At 56.0% G+C, this 18947-nt stretch overlaps 1 protein-coding gene across 15 annotated transcripts in view; it reads right to left on the bottom strand.

Moving 5' to 3' along the window:
- CACNA1C (calcium voltage-gated channel subunit alpha1 C) overlaps positions 1–18947 on the bottom strand; it is a 459127-nt gene that overhangs the window by 238389 nt on the left and 201791 nt on the right. The gene's annotated exons all lie outside the window — the stretch shown is intronic.

Genomic DNA, 18947 nt, shown 5'->3' with positions numbered 1-18947 from the left:
AATTAAAAAAAAAAAGAAAAACTAGAGCAGCTATATTAACATCAGGAAATGCAGAGCTCGGAGCAAAAACTACACCACGGAGAAAGGTTTTTTCATAACAACAAGGGGTCAGTTCTTCCAGGGCATGTAACAATCACACTGTTTACACACCTTTAACAGAGCCTCAAAATACACAAGGCAAAAAATGCTTTTTCTAAAAAAAGAAATTGGCAAACTGATTCTAAAATTCATATGGAAATACAAAAGACCTAGAATAATCCAAACAACTTTGACAAAAGAAGAAATAAGTTACCCTTTGGGTAACTGACACACTTGATTTCAAGACTTATCATAAAGCTATAATAATCAAAACAGTGTGTTCTTGGTGTAAAGATAGGCAAATGGGTCCATGGAAGAGAACAGAGGAGCCAGAAATAAATCCACACATAGATGGAGACTGATTTCCGACAAATATGAGAGACAAAATATTTTTGTCAGATGAGACAGAACATATTTGCACAGCACATATCTAATTAACAACTAGGCCCTGGGACAGGGTGCTCAGGGCTGGTGCACTGGGATGACCCTGAGGGATGGGATGGGGAGGGTGGTGGGAGGAGGGTTCAGGATGGGGAACACATGTACACCCATGGCTGATTCATGTCAATGTATGGCAAAAATCACTACAATAGTGTAAAGTAATTAGCCTCCAATTAAAATAAATTAATTTTTTAAAAAAAAGAACTATTCTCTGGAACATACAAAGATCTCTCAAAACGCAGTATTAGGAAAACAACTCGACTGCAAAATGGACAGAAGTTATGAACAGACACTTCACCAGAGAAGATGTATGGCTTGCAGGTAAGCACAGGAAAGGTGCCCAACATCACTAGCCATTGGTGCTCAGTCATGTCTGACTCTGCGACCCTCTCCCCCAGTGGAATACGGCACTGGTGGCTTCGCTGTCCTTCACTCTCTCCCAGAGTTTGCTCAAACTCATGTCCATTGAGCTGATGATACTGTCCAGCCATCTCATCCTCTGTTGCTCCCTTGTCCTCCTGCTCTCAACCTTTCCCAGCATCAGGGACTTTTCCAACAAGTATACTATGCTGGGGTGTAGAGGTGGGAACGTCTTCATTCCCTTATCAGCCTGGTTACAGGGACCTCAAATGTTTTCTCAATATATTCCATGGGTCCCCTTCTCCTCCTGGCCTGACCTGGGAGAAAGGCCGCTACCCAGCTGGACTGAGGCGGCCACCTTCCCACGGATAGTGTACAGAGAGCTGGCGGGTCTGTGAGCAGAAGGACCTGGGTTCCTGGATACAAGCTCCATGAGTGGGTGCAGGATCTGCAAGAAGACGGAGGCAGTGGGTCAAGGGTGGATCTGAGACTGTGGGGGCTTTGGGTTGGTGTGGAACAGGTGCGGAGCCGTCTGTGGGCTGGAGGAGAGGGTGGGGTCCTGGAGGAAGCTGGGGCAGATGGGTCCAGGGAAAATTGTGTGGGCGTGAATCTTCTGGGAGGTCATAGCCTGCAAGACACTCCCCTCTTGCAGGCTATGACCTCCCAGAAGGTCATGGCAAGGAGGGTCATGGTGAGGAGCCAGGGATGAATGCAGACACAGTGCTGTCCCGACACACAGACGGTGACACAAATAGGAAAAGGAGAGGAAAACTTGTCTTTTCTGGGCGTCCGCTGCTGCCACCTGGTAACTGGCAGGACCACGATTACACACCAAAGGCACCGCAGCAACTAATTTCCAAGCAGATCAAAATAAATCAGAAAACAAAACCTTTCTGACAGCAGAGAAATGTGGCAACGTGTTAAGAGGTAATTACAGTCTTTCCCCTTGTTTCACCGTGCTTTTTGCCACGAGTGCAGGCGCTGAATTGCAGCCGTCACTCAGGTTGAGGGGCACAAGCCGGCCGGCTGAAGGCACCGCGCTGGGGCTGGATGCGCCAGTGAGTCCAGGTTGAGGGGCACAAGCCGGCCGGCTGAAGGCACCGCGCTGGGGCTGGATGCGCCAGTGAGCCGGCCACCCGGGGACCCACCTTCTGATGGAGACATCGGTCCCGTGCCTGATGCTGGGCGCTGGGGAGCCTCAGCCCAGCTGAGGCCAGCCCAGAAGCCCCATGCCGGCCATCTATGGACCCTTCCCCACCTGTTGCTCCTTTAGAGTGAAACATGGCCTCTTGCTCCACCCATGGTCTGGGGCGGGGAAAGAACACAGCCTGGGAATCAGAGTCGGTTTGATCTCTGCTCCTAGTTCAGCGGCCGGGAAATGGAGCGGAGGTCCCTGGCCTTTGTCTCCCTATTTGAAAATCGGGACACACGGGTGCCTACCTTATGCAGCCGTGGTGAGAACTGGAAATCATCACCACGCTGAGATATCACCTTGCACCTGTCAGAATGACCATCACCAAAGGAACAAAAATAACGAATGTTGGGGGAGGATGCGAAGAAATGGGAACGCTCACACATGGATGGAGGGAATGTATATTGGCAGAGCCACTATAGAGAAGAGTTTAGAGATTCCTCAAAAAACTAAAAATAGAGCTACTGTATGATCCAGCAATCCCACTCCTGGGTATATATCAGAATAAAACAAAAACAATAATTTAAAAAGATACATGCACCTCAATGCTTATAGCAGTACTATTTATAATAACAAAATATGGAAATGACCTAAGTGTCCTTCAACAGATGAATGGATAAAGAAGATGTGGCACATATATACACAATGGAATATTACTCAGCCATAAAAAGGAGTGAAAATTTGTCATTTGCAACAACACGGATGGACCTGGGTGCATAATATTTAGTAAAGTAAGTCAGACTGAGAAAAACAAACACTGTATGATATCACTTCTATGTGGAATCTAAAAAAAAAACAAAACAAATGAAGGAATATAACAAAACCGGAACAGGCTCACAGATATAGAGAACAAACCTGTGGTTACCAAAAGGGAGAGGGAAGGGGGAGGGACAAAACAGGGGTATGGGATTAAGAGATATAAATTACTTGCATAAAACAGAGGGGACTTCCCTGGGTTGTGGGTTCGATCCCTGGTCAGGGAACGAAGATCCCACATGCCACACGTGTGGGAAAAAATAAAATATTGTTTTATAATAACTTTAAATGGAGTAAATCTATGAAAATGTTGAATCCCTGTGTTACACACCTGAAGCTAAAATAATACTGTAAATCAGCTATACTTAAAAAAAGAAAAGAAATCATGCCTGCGAGATGCCCGCCCCTGGCAAGGGTCATCGTGTCCATCCTTATTGATCTGACAGTTTTCTCCAGGCTGCACCGAGCCCTCATGACCCCACCCTGACGAGGACTCAGGAGGTGTAGGTGGCTGGCGGGAATGAGGTCCCTCTCAGGGAGTTTGCACAAAGATGCCCCTGCCTTTTCCAAAACTGCCGCCTCTGTCACCTGGCGAGAATGCCCACAGCTCAGGAGAATCGGCAGAGACTTCACAGCTGAGCAGATGAAGCAAATGGGCTGAGGGGTGCCACCTCTAGGTGGCTGCCGGGTGTCCAGGTTAGAAACGGGGCAGACAGGGAGGACTTGTTCTGCGGGGAGGGGGAGGAGCACACGGCCTTGGAGCATCCGCCTCTGCTCACCGGTCCAGCCCCATCCAGGGCCAAGACACCTCCTGCTGCCGGAAGCCTCTGTAAACCCACATCCCTCGCGCTGGGAGTCCCTCAGCACCTGCCTTCCCAGTGCCGACCGCGGTCAAGGACGGAGCCTGCACACTCGAGCTGCCCAGGCTCTGGTGCCCAGGGAGGCATCTCCTTGCCACCCGCCCACCCTGACCGCCCAGACCCGCTTTTAGTCTGGAAGCCCACCCTGCTTTGGGCTTGACCAAAAGGAGTGTCTGCAGCACCCCCCAGGCAGAGCAGGACCCATTCCAGCCGGTGTCGCTGTCCCCACCAGTTCTACCTCCTGTCCCGTCCCCAGCCACTCAGAACCTGCACAGCTCCTGCCGGGACCCAGACAAACCACAGTGGGCAGGGGGCGGGGGGTGTTCCATGAGCATTTCCACCACAGAACCCCATCTGTTGCAGCCGAAGACGGCCTCACATATTGATCACCATCTCCCCTCTCACTGGGGAACAATGTTCTCGGGATCCTCGGGCCCTGGGACAAGACCCAGTGCTGGGGCAGGAAATCAGCCAAGGCACCAAAGCGAATGGAGAGGCTGGGCTCACCTCGGTCACTGGACAGCAGGACTTTCTTTGATTAACTCTGAACAACACCAATAACATGTAATGGTGATTATGATGATGGTTGTCATCAGAAATTCCTGGGCTCTTTGCAGGGGCCAGGTTCTATCCTAAGCTCGTAACACGCCTCAGCTCACATGACTCTTCCATCAACTCTTGGAGGTGGAGCCATCGTCCCCAGTCTGCCCAAGGTCATATGACTAGGAGGTGGCAGGGCCGGCTTCCTAGACAGGCAGGCTGGCCGCCCCCCAGGACACAGCCCCTCCCCAGGCCTTCCATCTGTGTCCGCCTTTGCTATCGCCCCCGGAGCTCAGCCCTGCCTCCTTTGCAGGTTTGTACCCTCGGTACTGCTGGGGGTATGTGTTTACCTGGCCCACGGGTACCCTGGGGAGCTCTGTGCACAGCCCTCCATGGTCTGAGCTTCCTCTGCTGAGTGACTCCAAGGAGTGTACCTTCTTCCTCCGGTTTTACTTCTGTCTGACTCCCAGATAAAGAGCAAGGCCTCCCCCCAGTTCTGAAAGAAACGCCCATGTGCCTGGGGGTACCAGCTGATCCTGCCCCAGCCCCTCAAGGAGCTGCCTGGCTGCAAACAGAGCCAGCCTTCAGAGCCACAGCTTTCCCCACCACTTCTATCTCTTCCCATAATGTCATCATGGGCTCCTGGGTCCCCACTTCGAGCTACTGATGTTTAGATTGAGATGATCAAAAAGTCTTCTGGATAAATAACTCTCGGCAGTTAAGCTCCGAGTTAACAGGGCAAGGTGCCATGGAGACTTTCTCCTTCCAACGGGGACAGAATCGGTGTCTACATAACACAAGCAATTTCTTGTCCAGTGTCAGTCTGACTTGTTTGTGAATTGATTCCTCTTCACCGTGGACTTATTTGATTCAGGTCCTGGGCCCCCGTAGAACAGATAAATACTTTGTCACAATGGCTGTACCTCTGTTTCCGGGAAAGACAGAGGCCGAGGCAGCAGCCGCAGCCCCGGCCCTGCCATCTCTCAGGCGTTGGACATGCATTATAATAACCACGTATCGGGAGAAACAAGAGGTTGACAGCCTCGGAGTGGACACTCCCTGCAAATCCAGCTGCACACGTTTCCGTAACGCCAGGCTCTAGGGGGAACACTTGCTAGTGGATCCTTCCTCCGTGCTCTTGCGTGCGTGTGCATGCCAAAGCGCTTCAGTCGTGTCTGACTCTTTGCGACCCCATGGACTGGGGCCTGCCAGGCTCCTCTGTCCATGGGATTTCCCAGGCAAAAATATCGGAATGGGTTGCCATGTCCTCCTCCAGGGGATCTTCCTGATCCAGGGATCAGCCCCACATCTCTTACTTCTCCTGCATTGGCAGGTGGGTTCTTTACCACTAGCGCCACCTGGGAAGCCCCCTGTGTGTTCTAAAGAAAGTATTAAAGCACAGATGTGAATCCAGAGGAAAAGGCAATTGTGGGGTGGGGTCTGACGTCCCTGGGGAGGCCGAGGATCTGCAGCATAGAGCAGGTAAGGCTGGAGCCACACGTGGGGAGACCCAGTCTGCACCCCAAGCAGGCAGACCCATTGAAGGCTTCCTGATGAAAGACGCGCCCGGGGGATGCTGGAGTCCCTTGGTGGCCTTGGGATACCTCAGAGCCCCAGCAGGAGGCCCCGGAGCCCCAGGAGGAGGCTCTGCCCAGGAGCTGCCTGGGGAGAACTTTTACTTGCTCCTCCAGGGCTGGGTAGCGCACAGCCCACGCTCTAACCCGCACCCACTCCCAGCCCTCATGTCAGTGTCCCCAGGTGAACACGATGACTGTCCACATCTGCAGATCAGGACACTGGGGAACTGGCACCTGGCTACTGGACGGCACCAGCAGCCCTGACCTCAGGGCCGGGCTCGAGGCCCGAAGCCTCACTGCCTCGAGGGGGAGCCTCTCCGGGGCCCCTCCCAAGGTCCGAGCTGTCTCACGTCTGTTGTGTGCCAGAAGGAAAATACCAGCTCCAGGGCTGCACCTTGGACTTGGACCCACAGACATTTTTCCATTCGGGACAGAACTGGGAATGAGAAGCAAGAGCAGAGGGAAAGGAAACTTGCATTTCACCCAAATGGGCTCTGGAAGCACACACTGGATTCCACACGCCACCTGCCCAGGCGCTTCCAGCCATCCATGAGGTCAGACAGCGTCCACTGAGATGCTGTGTCCTCGGGGGTCCTCGTCGTTGTCCTGGAGAGCAGGCCCCAGGTCACCAGCCCTCGGGGGCTGGAGACCTCTCTGTCCCTGTCATCCACACCCAGTTGGGGCCTGGCCAGGGAGGGGTGGCCACAGAAAGCTGCTAAGGACTCCACGCGCCACCCCCTGACCAGGGCCACTCAGACCTTATGGTCTCAGGAGGGTGGACGAGGTCAGCCGTTAGCCGGAGGACACTGCTGATTCCCCAGATCGTGCGGGGCTGCGGGGCTGGTCTTCCACCAGGGATACTGTGTCATCACCTGTCGAGAGCCTGTGGTCTCATGGAGCCAGGCTGGCCTCACTTGCTCTCGCTGGAGAGCTAGGCCATCTTGTCGGCCTCGACGTGTCCACCCTGTTCTTTAAAGTTCAGGGCACACGGGGCTGTCCTATTCCCGCCCTCAGAGAGCTAACGTTTCAGAGAAAGGCCGCGTGGGGCGCATTGCAGAGTTCTGTTATGGTTTATCCTACAAGCATAAGATGTGCTCATCTTGGGGACAGAATAATCCGGAAGTGGGTACCCTCTGTGAGCACCCCTTCTCAGGAAGAGCTTCCAGAGTCGGCTACGTGGACTGGGCTGACATGACAAGGGGGCTCTTGCTCTCTGCTGACCCCCTCCCCTCCCTGCTCTGCTCCTGGACTGAGGCCTGTGGACCGAGTCTCCCCGACTGTAGGCTTCTGGTTAGTTTGGCCAATGAAGAAGGAAAGTGAGGTGGGGGCCCTTCTTTCCAGGCCCACCTGATGAGGTCCCAGTCCTGGGGTAGTCACACCCCTGCATGGCCAGTGTCTAGTCCACAGCGGCCCTGGGGCTCCGGGAACAGGACTTCCCCTTAGACCCAGGTGGTAATAGCCCCTCTGTTGCTGGTCCCTGTGTAAACAGCCCCTCAATGAAGCCTTTTCAGCAGAATCATTGGTGTGGTTCCATCTGCCACGGTGATGAATGATCCTTAAAGCCGAAGAAGGTTTACGGAGAAAGTAGTGCTTCAGGGGCTAGAGGTTGAGTCCATGTCCCTAACAGTGATTGGATCCACACCCATCCAAACAGGCAACCTTTCTCCCTTTCCGAATTCGCACAAGTCAGCTGGTTTCCACTGTCCGTAGGACTGTGTGTGACCTTGTATCCAGAACCCAGGGCCCCCGATTCTCTACCCCCAACCTCAGTCATGGGCTTTACTCTCTGTGGACAGAAAACAGACGGCGTCTGCAAGCTGACCGGGTACGTCTCCTCCAGCACGCACGCGGAGAGGATTCAGGCAGGCTTGGCCCGAGCATTCCCTTCGGGCAGATGATAGATCAAGCACTAAGCCTGTTCCCCTTCTGGGGTCCATACTCTCTCCTGGCCTCCACCTCCGAGTAGATGTGGAGGATCCTTGTAACTGACAATGTTTTGACTAAGTATGAGTATTTAATCCTCTGCCCATGATGCCCCCTCCCCACAAGGCTGGGGCAGGATGGGGGTGCAAAGTGGGGAGTCCCGGGCACCTGGCCCCACAAGGAGACAGCCTCGTCCCACTTGGACCACTCGGCTCTCCCAGGGCTTCAGCGCCTCCTGGTCCACTTGTGGAAGGAATGCTGGCCCAGGCAATGGAACCAAGGTTAACTGGGACAGAGAGAACCTCTCGTTCTTCCCCCGCCTGTTCCGGGACCCAAGCATCCTCAGCAGATGGTGTTTCCAGCCCCGTCTCCCTGGGAAACCTACTCCAGCGCCTAGCAACCTCCAGCCCAACGCCCGTCCAGATGCTCCTGCTCTAGGTGCCCAAGCCCTCGCTCCAGACGCAGCTCCTCCTGGAGGAGGCCTTGCAGGGCCCCGCACGGGCCCCAGCAGTCCCCCAAGAGCCCCCAGCCTCCCACTGACAGTACAGATCTGGGCCCCCGCTGACACGTCCACAGCCCCCAGCCTGCCGGGGGCATTTCCTCTCAGCCACCTCCAAACTTCCCTTTCTTAAAAAGAAACAATTGTCTGAAGCTCAGGGAATGAGTCCACGAAATCTCCTAGAACAAAAGCAGCTGGCCCAGCCCGGGTAGTCAATCAACAAACGAGGAGGAGTGGCGCCTCCTCTGCCCCCGGCACTCTGATCCTGCCAGTGACCCTGGTCTCCGGGCTCCTTGCCTGCTCTTGCCAGACCCTGTGAGCCTGGGCTGTCCTCAGTGGGACCCAGTGGTCACCTGCATGGTCCTCTCTCTTTTAGGACCACCTGACGCAAAGTTTCCAAAGCAAGTTAGGCCTGACGTCAGTTGAAAATGAAGTGACCTCTTGCAAAAGGCATGGCTGTTCAGCGTGATTCTGGGAGAGAATCAAAGCCCTAAAAATCTGCGTCTTGGACGACCATGGGGAAAAATCCCCGTTCCCCCTCTCGGCACTTTACGTGCAATCGATCCTGAGCAGAGTCAGATGTTTGGCGGGAGCCCCGGGAACAAAAGAACAGTCGGAGACACAGGCTGGAGGCCCGCCAGGCGGCAAGATTTCCCAAGAACCTCGGAGGGGCCCCTCCCGGCTTCGGGGAAGGGAGAAAGGAATTCAGCCTGGCCCCTCCCCTGCCACCCAGCTCAGCCCCGGCCGGCCCCTTCTTGATCCCGTCCGAGATGAAAGATGAATTTGCTCCCTCCTCAGGGGCCCCATCGAGTCGGGACTGAGTTGGGGTCCTTTCTTGGAACCTGAGTTTTCCGTCTGTGAAAAGGGCGTGAAACCGCCTCTCCCATGGGCTGTCCTGAGGGATCCGGGGCACCGTGAACGGTGTATCCAGCCAGGGCCCAGCTGCTTCCTCTTTGCCCAGCCCTGCCCACATCTGGTCCCGAACAGGCACTGAGATCATCTGGGCTCCTAGCTGTGTGACCCCGGGCAAGTCACTTAGCCTCTCTGGTCCTCACTCTGTTCACATTTAAAATGGGGACAAGGACTGTGTGTACCTGACGGGTGTGCTGGAGGGATTAAAGGAAGGTCTCCCCTCTTGGACGAGCATTTCTTGGGTGCCGACTGGGGGCCCAGGGGCCACAGTGGTTTAGACACCCCAGTGGTGCACCCATTGGGGTGAACAGTGGGTGAGCAGCTCCCATCCCGCTCATCTTCTCAGGGGGACGGCACACTAGTCAATAAAAACCTACACGGAGTGGTAGCAACGGAGTTTCGAGGAGGAAAGGAAAGGAGGGTCCTGACACCTGATAACGTTCAAATACACCCCATGCTCTTGTTTTGTTGTCAGAGACTGGGCGGTGGAGTTCGTTATCCTTTGGTTTATAGAAGAGAGAGAAACCAACCCAGAACAGCTGAGCACGGGTGCCTGGGTTGTGTGGGCTTCGAACCCAGGCCTGCCAGCCCCAGAGACCTGCCCTTCCCCCCGAGCCCATAGCCCATGCATATGGCACTGAGTGGGAACCCCCTCACCAGACCCTCACGGCCTCCAGAGAGACCCCTCTACCCTCTGTTTCCCAAACACAGGGAGACGGAAGCCAAGGTCATCCCCTCCCACCAGGCCCGTCTGCGTGCACCACGCCAGGAAACCGCTGTGCCTTCCTGGCTCCTGGGGCCAGAAAGGGAGCAGCTGCTCAAACACATCACACCAGCCAGCCCAGGCCTGCTGGCCCGGTGGGTCCCACTGTCCACATTTCAGGTGAGTCCCGGGCACAGGAGGGGCCCAAGAAGGAGCAGGGCAGTTGGTGTTCGAGGCCCCTGGCCGCCCCGGATGCATGCACATGGCCTTGTTCCTTCCAGGGCACGGCCGGGTGCATGGAGCTCCACATGGGTAACGCGGCCACACACTCCCGACACCCGTCCTCCCCGCAGAGCCTCCGAAGCCAGCAAGTCCTGGAGCACAGTCTGGAGACAGAGTGAGGGAAAGAGTGAGGCAGCGTGGGGAAACGAGGGCTCGGGGCCGGCAGAACACGCTCTGCCTAATGACACGCACGTGGCTGTCCGCGTGCAGCCCGCGCTCCCCGGGCTCTTGGTGGTGGGAAGGAGGTGTTCCTCTGTGTCCATGGAGCCCGAGGACGAGGCGCACGTTTCATCAGACAGCGGAGCCTCAGTGTGGGTGTTCCGACGTCAGTACTGCGCGGAGGGGGCAGGGGTGCCGAGATAAACAACACAGATCCTTCACGGACACACTGGGAGCCAGAGGACCACAGAGAAACGCACAACGCCCGAGCTGGAGGCCTGCCTGCACCCCTTCTGTGGGAGACGGAGGTCCAGGGTGCCCAGCGTCTCCTCTTCGCAGGCCCGTCCCGTGCCCCTCAGGGTGGTGCTCCTGAGTCTTCCACAGATAAAGGGTGCTGGGGGAAGCACCGCCTCCCCTGTGGCAGCTGCAGGAATGGGCCCTGCAGTGCCCTCTACAGCCACAGAAGACATAGTTAGGCCAAGTCCTTGCAGAGAAGGGACAGAGTGTATCCTTGGCCCTGCTGACCTCCATCTCCTTGACAGGCAGCAAGGGAGCTGGGGGGAGACAGGGCACAAGACAGAGGGGCTCCTCCTGCCTTGGCTGGGATGGACATTAAGCACCTATGGGCTCAGAGAGGCCAGGCCTGGCTGTGCACAGGAAACAGAAGCGAAACGGTACCTGCAAGTTCTGAACTGCCAGCCCATGCACGGGCCGGGGCGTCTCACCAGGAGAGGCAGGTCCCCAGGACTCAGGGCCAAGGGCCTCTAGTGTGTCTGCTGGGACCCTGATCCTCAAACTCACTGTCCCTGTTGCTTAGTTTACAGGTGACCTGACTCATTTGAAAAGACCCTGATGCTGGGGAAGATTGAAGGCAGGAGGAGAAGGGGACGACAGAGGATGGCATCACCGACTCAACGGACATGAGTTTGGGTGGGCTCCGGGAGTTGGTGTTGGACAGGGAGGCCTGGCATGCTGCAGTTCATGGGGTTGCAAAGAGTCGGACACAACTAAGCGACTGAACTGAACTGAGGGTAGGAATGACCTCAGCTCATCAGTCAGGCAGGCTGGAGCTGATCTTGAAAGAGAAATCCAGAGGCTCAAGTCGTGATCAAGAAAAAGGTCTGCTGGGACAGTCGGAGGACAGGGGTTTGCAGAGAACAAAAGGGATGAATGTGGGTTTGGACAGAGCAGGGGAAATGGCTTGGGGCGGGGCGGGGCGACTGGCAGACGGGGAACACTTCGGTCAGAGCAAAGCCAATAAGGCACCAGACTTTTAAGACAGTTATTTCTTGAGGAAGCACCAGCTGCCAAGGAATCAATGTCCCATCCGCTGGGATAGCTGGGTTGCCAAGAGGGCTCGGTGACCTCGGGCTGCCAATCACCCTCCAGACGGCCCTGGCAACGAAAGCCCGTGTGGAGGAGGGGCAGGAACAGGAGGGACCAGGCGCATGCGGCCGTCTCTGGGCCAGCGATTGGGAAGAGGCGCTGCTTAGCCCGGCTGCAGGGTTAAGCGATTCGCCCCAGGCGGCTTCTGGCTCTGGTGGGTCACGTGACCCCCGGGGCGCTCGGCTCCCGTGTCTGTGAGCAGAGAGGACTGGTCGGGATGCACTGTCAGTACAGATGTTCCACAGTCCTAATCCAGGGCTCTGACCTGCCAACTCCGTCTCTCCGGATGACTGCAGTCACCTGAAGTCAGGCCCAGGGGAGCAGCGGGGCCAGAGGACGAGTCTGGGAAAATCGGAGCCTGGATCCTCTCCCGAAGACTCCCTGGGGCCCCTGCAGAGGCAGCCCCCACTTCAGAGACACCAGATCCCTGGCTCTGACATCTAATCCTGGCAAACCCTTGCCCTCCTGCCCTTTCCGTGTCAGAAGGGAGGCTTTGAGCACCATTCCCCGCTGCCCACGAGGGAGCCCCAGGGTAGAGTGGATGCCCTGGGGCTCTTGGGTTTAAGCCCAGGGCTTGAGGCTGGTCTGAACTCCCCTCTCTTTTGTCATCTGATCAGGGCAGGATTACAGAGCTGCAGCTGGTTTCTTCTCCTCCTCTGCCCTCCTAGGTCATTTTCTGTTCTCTCTGCTCCAGGTTGGCCCTCTCATATTTCTGTTTGGATATCTCCACTGGCACCTAGTCCAAACCCTACCTAAACTCCCTGTGGCCTCCAGCCCTCTCCTGCCCACTCAGGTACCTGCCTCCCAGCTGCTCAGGGTACCCAGACCTAATGTCCACCTACGTCAGTAAGTGGCTTCCGCTGAGCTTCTGAACACTGACCTGGGACACCCCTGGGTCTCCTCCACCACCAGATGGACTCACTCTGACTCTGACACCGCGGGCTCCGATCTGCTACCGACACCCCTGCCCCTGCCCTAGAGCTCAAACTATGTCCACAGACGCCCACCCCTCAGGACCAGAGATGCGGGTGTGGCTATGGTAACTGCAGGTCCTGGTCTTCACCCCAGCAGGTCACTGTCCTAAGCTCCGCCAGGGAGGAGCAGACTGGGGGACTTGGAAGCACAGCAGGTGAAGTAGAAGGGTGTCAAGCTCAGTGCCAACGCAGCAGCTGGCCGTGACATGCGGCCCATGCTCGCGTTATGGCTTCTGGAGTCAAAGAAAGGCCACGGGAAGCGACTGGGAGGCCCAGCTGCTGGTCACGTCCATGGAGCCTCAAGGCGGAGGGCGGGGTGGGGGACTCCGCCCTCGTCTCAGAGTGGCTGACCCCCTGCTTAAGCATTCACACTGGTGACCGCCATGCTGCACGGGCTCCAGGCCTGGCCTGTGGCCTCTGGACACAAGCAGGTCACCTCCTGTGCGGTGCTGGGCCATCTACAGCCCTGGCCCAGGCTGTGTCAGCCGCTTGCCGTCCCATCGGGCACAGGCACCCAGCACAGCGGGGTCAGGGCTTCCCTCCGGGCAGGGTGAGGTTGCTAGACCAGTACCACTGAGGACCGAAGGATGCCATCTTTCCTGGACACAGTGTGCTTCCTGGGGAAGGAGGACCCTCTGAGCATGACTGAGAAAATCTGAGAAAGCCAGAATTAAACTTACAGTGCCGTTACTTAGGATTTTTCCACCAATTTTTTTAAAAAGCCCTAAACTGAACAATTGTTAATGATAAAAATTTTAATGAGTACAATTCTTGCTCTAATTATATATAAAGTCACACACTTGGACCTGAGGCAACTCTTAACCCAACACTGCCAGGCCCCCAGTCATCTCCTCCTGCCTGGAGTCTCTGGAAAATTCCATCCTGATCTCATCCAGCTCTTTAGAGCAACTTCTGGGCCTTAGCCACGAACTCCTAAGGTTTGGGGGGATTCTTTTAGGACAAAGGTATTACTTTTCCTCGTTCGTGTTTTTCATTCGCTCAGAGCCGTCTGAAGGACCCAGTTCATATCTGAATGAAGAAGTGGCTTCCAGCTGGTCTCAGAGGTCAGTTTAAGGACACAGTCAAAAGCTCTGTTACATGGAAATGGTCATGTTGACAGAAAGTTGCTTTCATGTCAATATTTAGGGATTATCCTATTATCAAAGTTTTTTTCTTGCAGAATTCTGATCTGAGGATTATAAATATAGTAGGAAAAAAAACAGGGCTTCCCTGGTGGCTCAGTGGTAAAGAATTCGCCTGTCAATGCAGGAGATGCGGGTTTGACCCCTGGGTTGGGAAGGTCCCCTGGAGAAGGAAATGGCAACCCACTCCAGTGTTCTTGCCTGGGAAATCCCATCACAGAGGAGCCTAGTGGGCTACAGTCCAGGGTCTCAAAGAGTCAGACAGGACTTAGCAACTGAACAACAGCATCACAAACTCTAGGGCGGTGAGGAAAGCCTGGTGGGCGGGGGAGGGGTGTTAGTCTGCCATCAGGTAGGAGTCCCAGCACTTGCAGCTTTAAGAGGTTCCCAGGTGATTTTCAACATTATTAGTTTAAGACCACATTTTGAAAACAGTTTCTTGAAAGCTACCTTTTGGCATCTTTGTGGCCCCTAAAAATCTTTTTTCCCTTCATATGGAAAAGAAAAAACAAGAAAGTAAAGGAGATACTGAGCCATCTGATTCCCCTAGGCCCACATAGCACAGTCCCAGGTAGAAGCCTCGTTAGCCGCTGGCAATCACGCTCAGGCACTAGTGTAAAGCCATCTTCCCCACTGAGTTCTGGGACTTAAAAGCAGGCACAAGCTAATTTATGTTGAATTCGTAACATTATTAATCCATCTCCCAAATCTACTTTCTAAAAAGGCTTTTGCCTCTATTCCTCTCCTCTGAAAACTTAAACTTTCATTTTAATGAAACAAATCTCACCAGAATTTGATAACAAATATACAGTGACTTCCTTTTAATTAGAGGGTGCTCATGCAGCTATAAGGGCTTCCCTGTGGTGGCTCAGATGGTAAAGAGCCCGCCTGCAATGCAGAAGTCCTGGGTTCAATCCCTGGGTCGGGAAGATCCCCTGGAGGAGGGCAAGGCAACCCACCCCAGTACTCTTGCCTGGAGAATCCCATGGACAGAGGAGCCTGGCGTGCTGCAGTTCATGGGGTCACAAAGAGCCGGTCACGACATAGCGACTGAATAACAACCACAGAGGTGAGACGTCGCTCATTCATGTGCGGGACAGGGTGGACCTCAAACCCATTGGGGGATGGGATTTCATGCAGAGGAACTGGCTCCACCTTCTCTCTTTCCTTGGGTCTGATTCTCAGGGGAGTCTGAGTGCCATGAACCAGGAGTACATTTCCATCCAGAGTTCTTGCAGGAGAAGTTTGAGACTATAATGTTCCCTTGAGCACCATGAAAATGCCGGGTTAGCAGATCAAGTTTCAAATGGTTTTGCCCAAGAGGAAGTCGGAAAGAAGTGGAGGACAGGGAGAGACATGGGGCAGGTGTGGACACAGAAGTTCAAGGCCCTCTTTGCAGTCCTGACAAGTAGGAAACTCTGAAGACCACAGAGCCCTAACCGACTGTGACCCTCGTTCTCGCGGGAGGAGGGGATGCCAGGGACGGTCACCACACCAGCCTGGGGCCCAGAGCACCCGCACTCCCAGCCGCCTGGTGGACGGTGTGGCCTTGAGGTGACCCCTGGCCACTTCCAGGCCTAGCCCTGAAAAGCCACGACCCACCTCGCTGCACATCCTCGGTCAGGCTGTCCCTGAGTGCCAGCTCCTGCCACATGCAAGCAGAGCCTCAGCCCTTGAATAACAGAGACCGGAGTCCCCCAGCCCCTGAGTGTACTCCCATGAGGGATCACACAGATCACTACGATTTCAGGGCTCATGTGATTGAGGAGCAGACAGAGGAGCTGAGGTCCCGGGCTCAGCACAGAGTTGGATTCAGGGAAAGAGTGTTGTCCGCTACTGAAACAGGAGGCATTCTGGTCCACACACCGGGCAGCACTTCACACCCACCACAGAGTTTCCTGGCCAGCGCAGACCCCTACTTCCCACTCTGACCTCTGGGCTTCTCCTAGGATGTTCTTTGTCTTCTCCAGCAGGTGACGACTGGTCATGAGATCAGAATCAAGGGATGGCAGGACAGGAGGGGGCTGGGCTCGGCCCGCACCAGCACCCTCGCCTCTAGAAGCCCCGGCAGGACCCTCGCCTGGCCTGCATCTCAGCCCTAGTCCTGCAGCATCTCCTCCTTGTCTCTAGCCGGCAAACTGGAGAGTCTTATCAACCCGAGAACCCCGCACTCTCGTCAGGGGCCGAGATGTCAGCTTGCCTGTTTCTTTTCTGAACAGCACGACGCGAGGCAGGTAATAAAAGCTCAATCAACACTTCAGTCCATCTGATTTGAGTGGTTATTTTCCACATAACCAGGAAAAGTGGATGAAAAGGCTCGTCTGGATAACTAGACACAGGGGGCTGGACTTGGCAAAACTGTTCCAAGCAGACACGGAATTCACATTTAGGTCCAGTGGTGGAGGAAGCGGCTGGTCACTCTTCTCTTTGGTAGAGAAGTGGCTGGTTCTCAAACTTGAATGCACAGGAATCAACGATGCAGTTTATTAAAAATGTAGGAGGCTTAACCTCCCCCCGTATTCTGACCCAGTAGTTCTGGGTGGAACCCAAGAATCTGCATTTGTGACGTCCCTCCTGTCCCCGCCCCAATTCCCAGGCAAGTGGCGGGAGACCGTGGGGGAGGTGGGGCCCAAGTCCATCCTGTCGAATGTCCCATCACAGGAGTGCCCACAGCTGCTGGAGGGGACGCTGCCCTTCCTCCATGAGATGAGAGGGGCCAGGTGACCCCTCTGTCTTCTGAAGGCCACCAGCTCGCCGTCACACCCGCACACACTAGGGGGGCCCGGCTGCCTCAGTCCCATCTGCTCCAAGTCCTGACTGAGCAGCCTGCCTCCTGTGATTGGCAGGTCTGCTGGCTCTGCCAGAACTACCTGCACCTAGACCTCCCTTCTCTTCACTGGCCGGCAGGAGTCTGCTGTGCCCTGGACTGGCCCTGTGCCTGGGGAAGCTGCCCTGAGAACGGGCACCTCTCTGAGCCTCCGGTCTGTGAACTCATCCTCCCTCTCCGTGTCTGGGAAGAGCAGCGGGGGGCTGCCGTCCTCATCCATGTTTGCAGATGGCAAACAGAGAGAGGAGACGTGACTTGCCCAAGGTCACACAGCAGGTCGGCTGTGACACCAGGGAGGGCAGCCAGGCTGTGCAGCCAAGCTCCTCAGGTGGACACAGAGTTGCAGCCACTCTGACTCAGGCTGTGGCCCCATCAGGACAGAAATGCCTCTGCGGGATCTTCCCTGAGTGGAGGGAGGAAGGAGGGGGGAGGGGGGTGAAGGGAGGGAGGGAGAGGAAATGAGAGGGAGGGGGAGGGAGGCGGAAGTGGGGTGAAGGGGGATGAAGAGGGGATGAAAGGAGAGAGGGGCAGGGGGGCAGGGAGTGAAGGGGGGAGGGGTGAAGGGAGGGAGAGGGGAGGGGTGAAGGGAGGGGGGAGGGGAGAGAAAGGGGGAGAGAGGGAAGGGAGGAGGGCAGAGGGAAGGAAGGGGAGGAAGGAAGACTCTAATCACTGAGGCACAGAGACGAGGCCACGTGCTCCAGGCCCTGCCGCTTACCAGCATCCCTGCTGCTCTAGGCCCCTGTCTGTGCTGACCTGGGGGGCCCGGGCGCGGGGGTGCCTGCCTAGAGGTCCCACAGCTGAGCTTGTGCTGGACACACACAGTGAAGCTCCAGGAGAATGAGCGGGTCCTGATTCCACACTAGTGAGAGAAAGCTATGTGTTAACAAGAGAGTCCCTCCAGCAACCTTTTCTGGCCAGCTTCTGTCTTCGCAGCTCAGGACCGACCAGGTGAGGCCAGCCAACGCCCCAGGGTACATCTTGATGTCTGCGACCCAGCCCCTTGACCCAGCCCGCCCTCTCGATCTCCTCGCATTCAGCCCAGGTCCCTGGCTTCTACTGGGCTGAAGTTTTCTCTCTCTGATGGTCTTATAAATCAGGGATATGGGATGTGAGGTTTTCCCATCACGTTTTAGTTTATGAGCTGCTCTCAATGGGATAAAAGAACGTCCTTTAATCGCAAGCAAAAGAGGCACGTGGTAGACATCAGCATGAACTTTGTGACAGAAGCACCGTTTAGCCAGGACATAGGAAATGGCAACTCCAGTATTCTTGGCTGGAGAATCCCATGGAGAGAGGAGCACTGCGGGGGGCTACAGTCCATGGGGTCACAAAGAGTCAGACACGACTGAGCAACTAAACGGCAGCAACCGTAACAGCAGGCAACTGGGCAGCGGGGGGCGGGGGGGTCGTCAGGGTTTTCAAGCTGCATGAGTGCACCAAGGTGGGTGGTGTGAGTGGTGTAACCCACAGGCCTCAGACAGGATGCCCCAGGAGGCCTTGGAAGGACCCGGCAGGGCCTTGGGGAGCAAACAGTAGATGAACTGAGAAAGGAGAGAGCAGAGGGGGGCCGCCCCCATGGCTGTCACGCGGCACGCTGCTGCCCGAGCCCACACCTGGGCCACACGTGGCCTCAGCTCGGGGAGGAGCCCAGATGACCTGCAGGGCGGACGCTCGGCTACCCACACAGATGGCCTTGCCACCCCGGATCAACTCGCCCGTCCCCACTGTCCACAGGCAGCAAGCGCACGTGAGGACAGGCCACGGGCCACGCAGAAGCCCACCCCTGCCTGTGGTTCTCAGGCAGTTTCCCCCACAGCCCCCACCCTGCCCACCCCCTCACACCCGCCACCCCCCCGGGGACCCGAGTGCTGTGCAGAAGTCAGCGCTGAAGACGGAAAGGGGTTCTTGACTGCGGCCAGATTGCCGAGGCCATGCCGAGTAACCAGCCCTTTTTTGGACTTTTTCTCACAGGCGGCCAGAGTGTTTACACCCAGGACAGGCCTGCCCCGGCTCCCAGCCGTGCAAGAAAGCCATGAGAGCAGCCGCCGCTGGTGGAAACACATCCCCACGAATGGGGTCACGGCAGCCGTTCTGACCGTGCAGGAGGCTCAGACCTTGCTGGGCTCCAGCGGCTCCTCCACAGACCACAACGCAGATGCTGGGGTGGGGGGACGGCCGTGGGGTGGGCTCCACGGCTCCCTCCCAAGGCCACCTCCACATAGCTCCTTGGGCTGGTCTGCAGCCCATGAGGGTGGGTTTCCACGGCGTGGGGTCTCAGCGAGACGGCTTCTTTAGTCTGTCTCACAGATGCACAAGCTAGAAACCAGACAGAGGCC

Source organism: Bos taurus, chromosome 5 (genome assembly GCF_002263795.3).
Source record: "Bos taurus isolate L1 Dominette 01449 registration number 42190680 breed Hereford chromosome 5, ARS-UCD2.0, whole genome shotgun sequence".
Taxonomy (NCBI): Eukaryota; Metazoa; Chordata; class Mammalia; order Artiodactyla; family Bovidae; genus Bos; species Bos taurus.
This window is presented reverse-complemented; position numbering and strand designations above follow the sequence as displayed.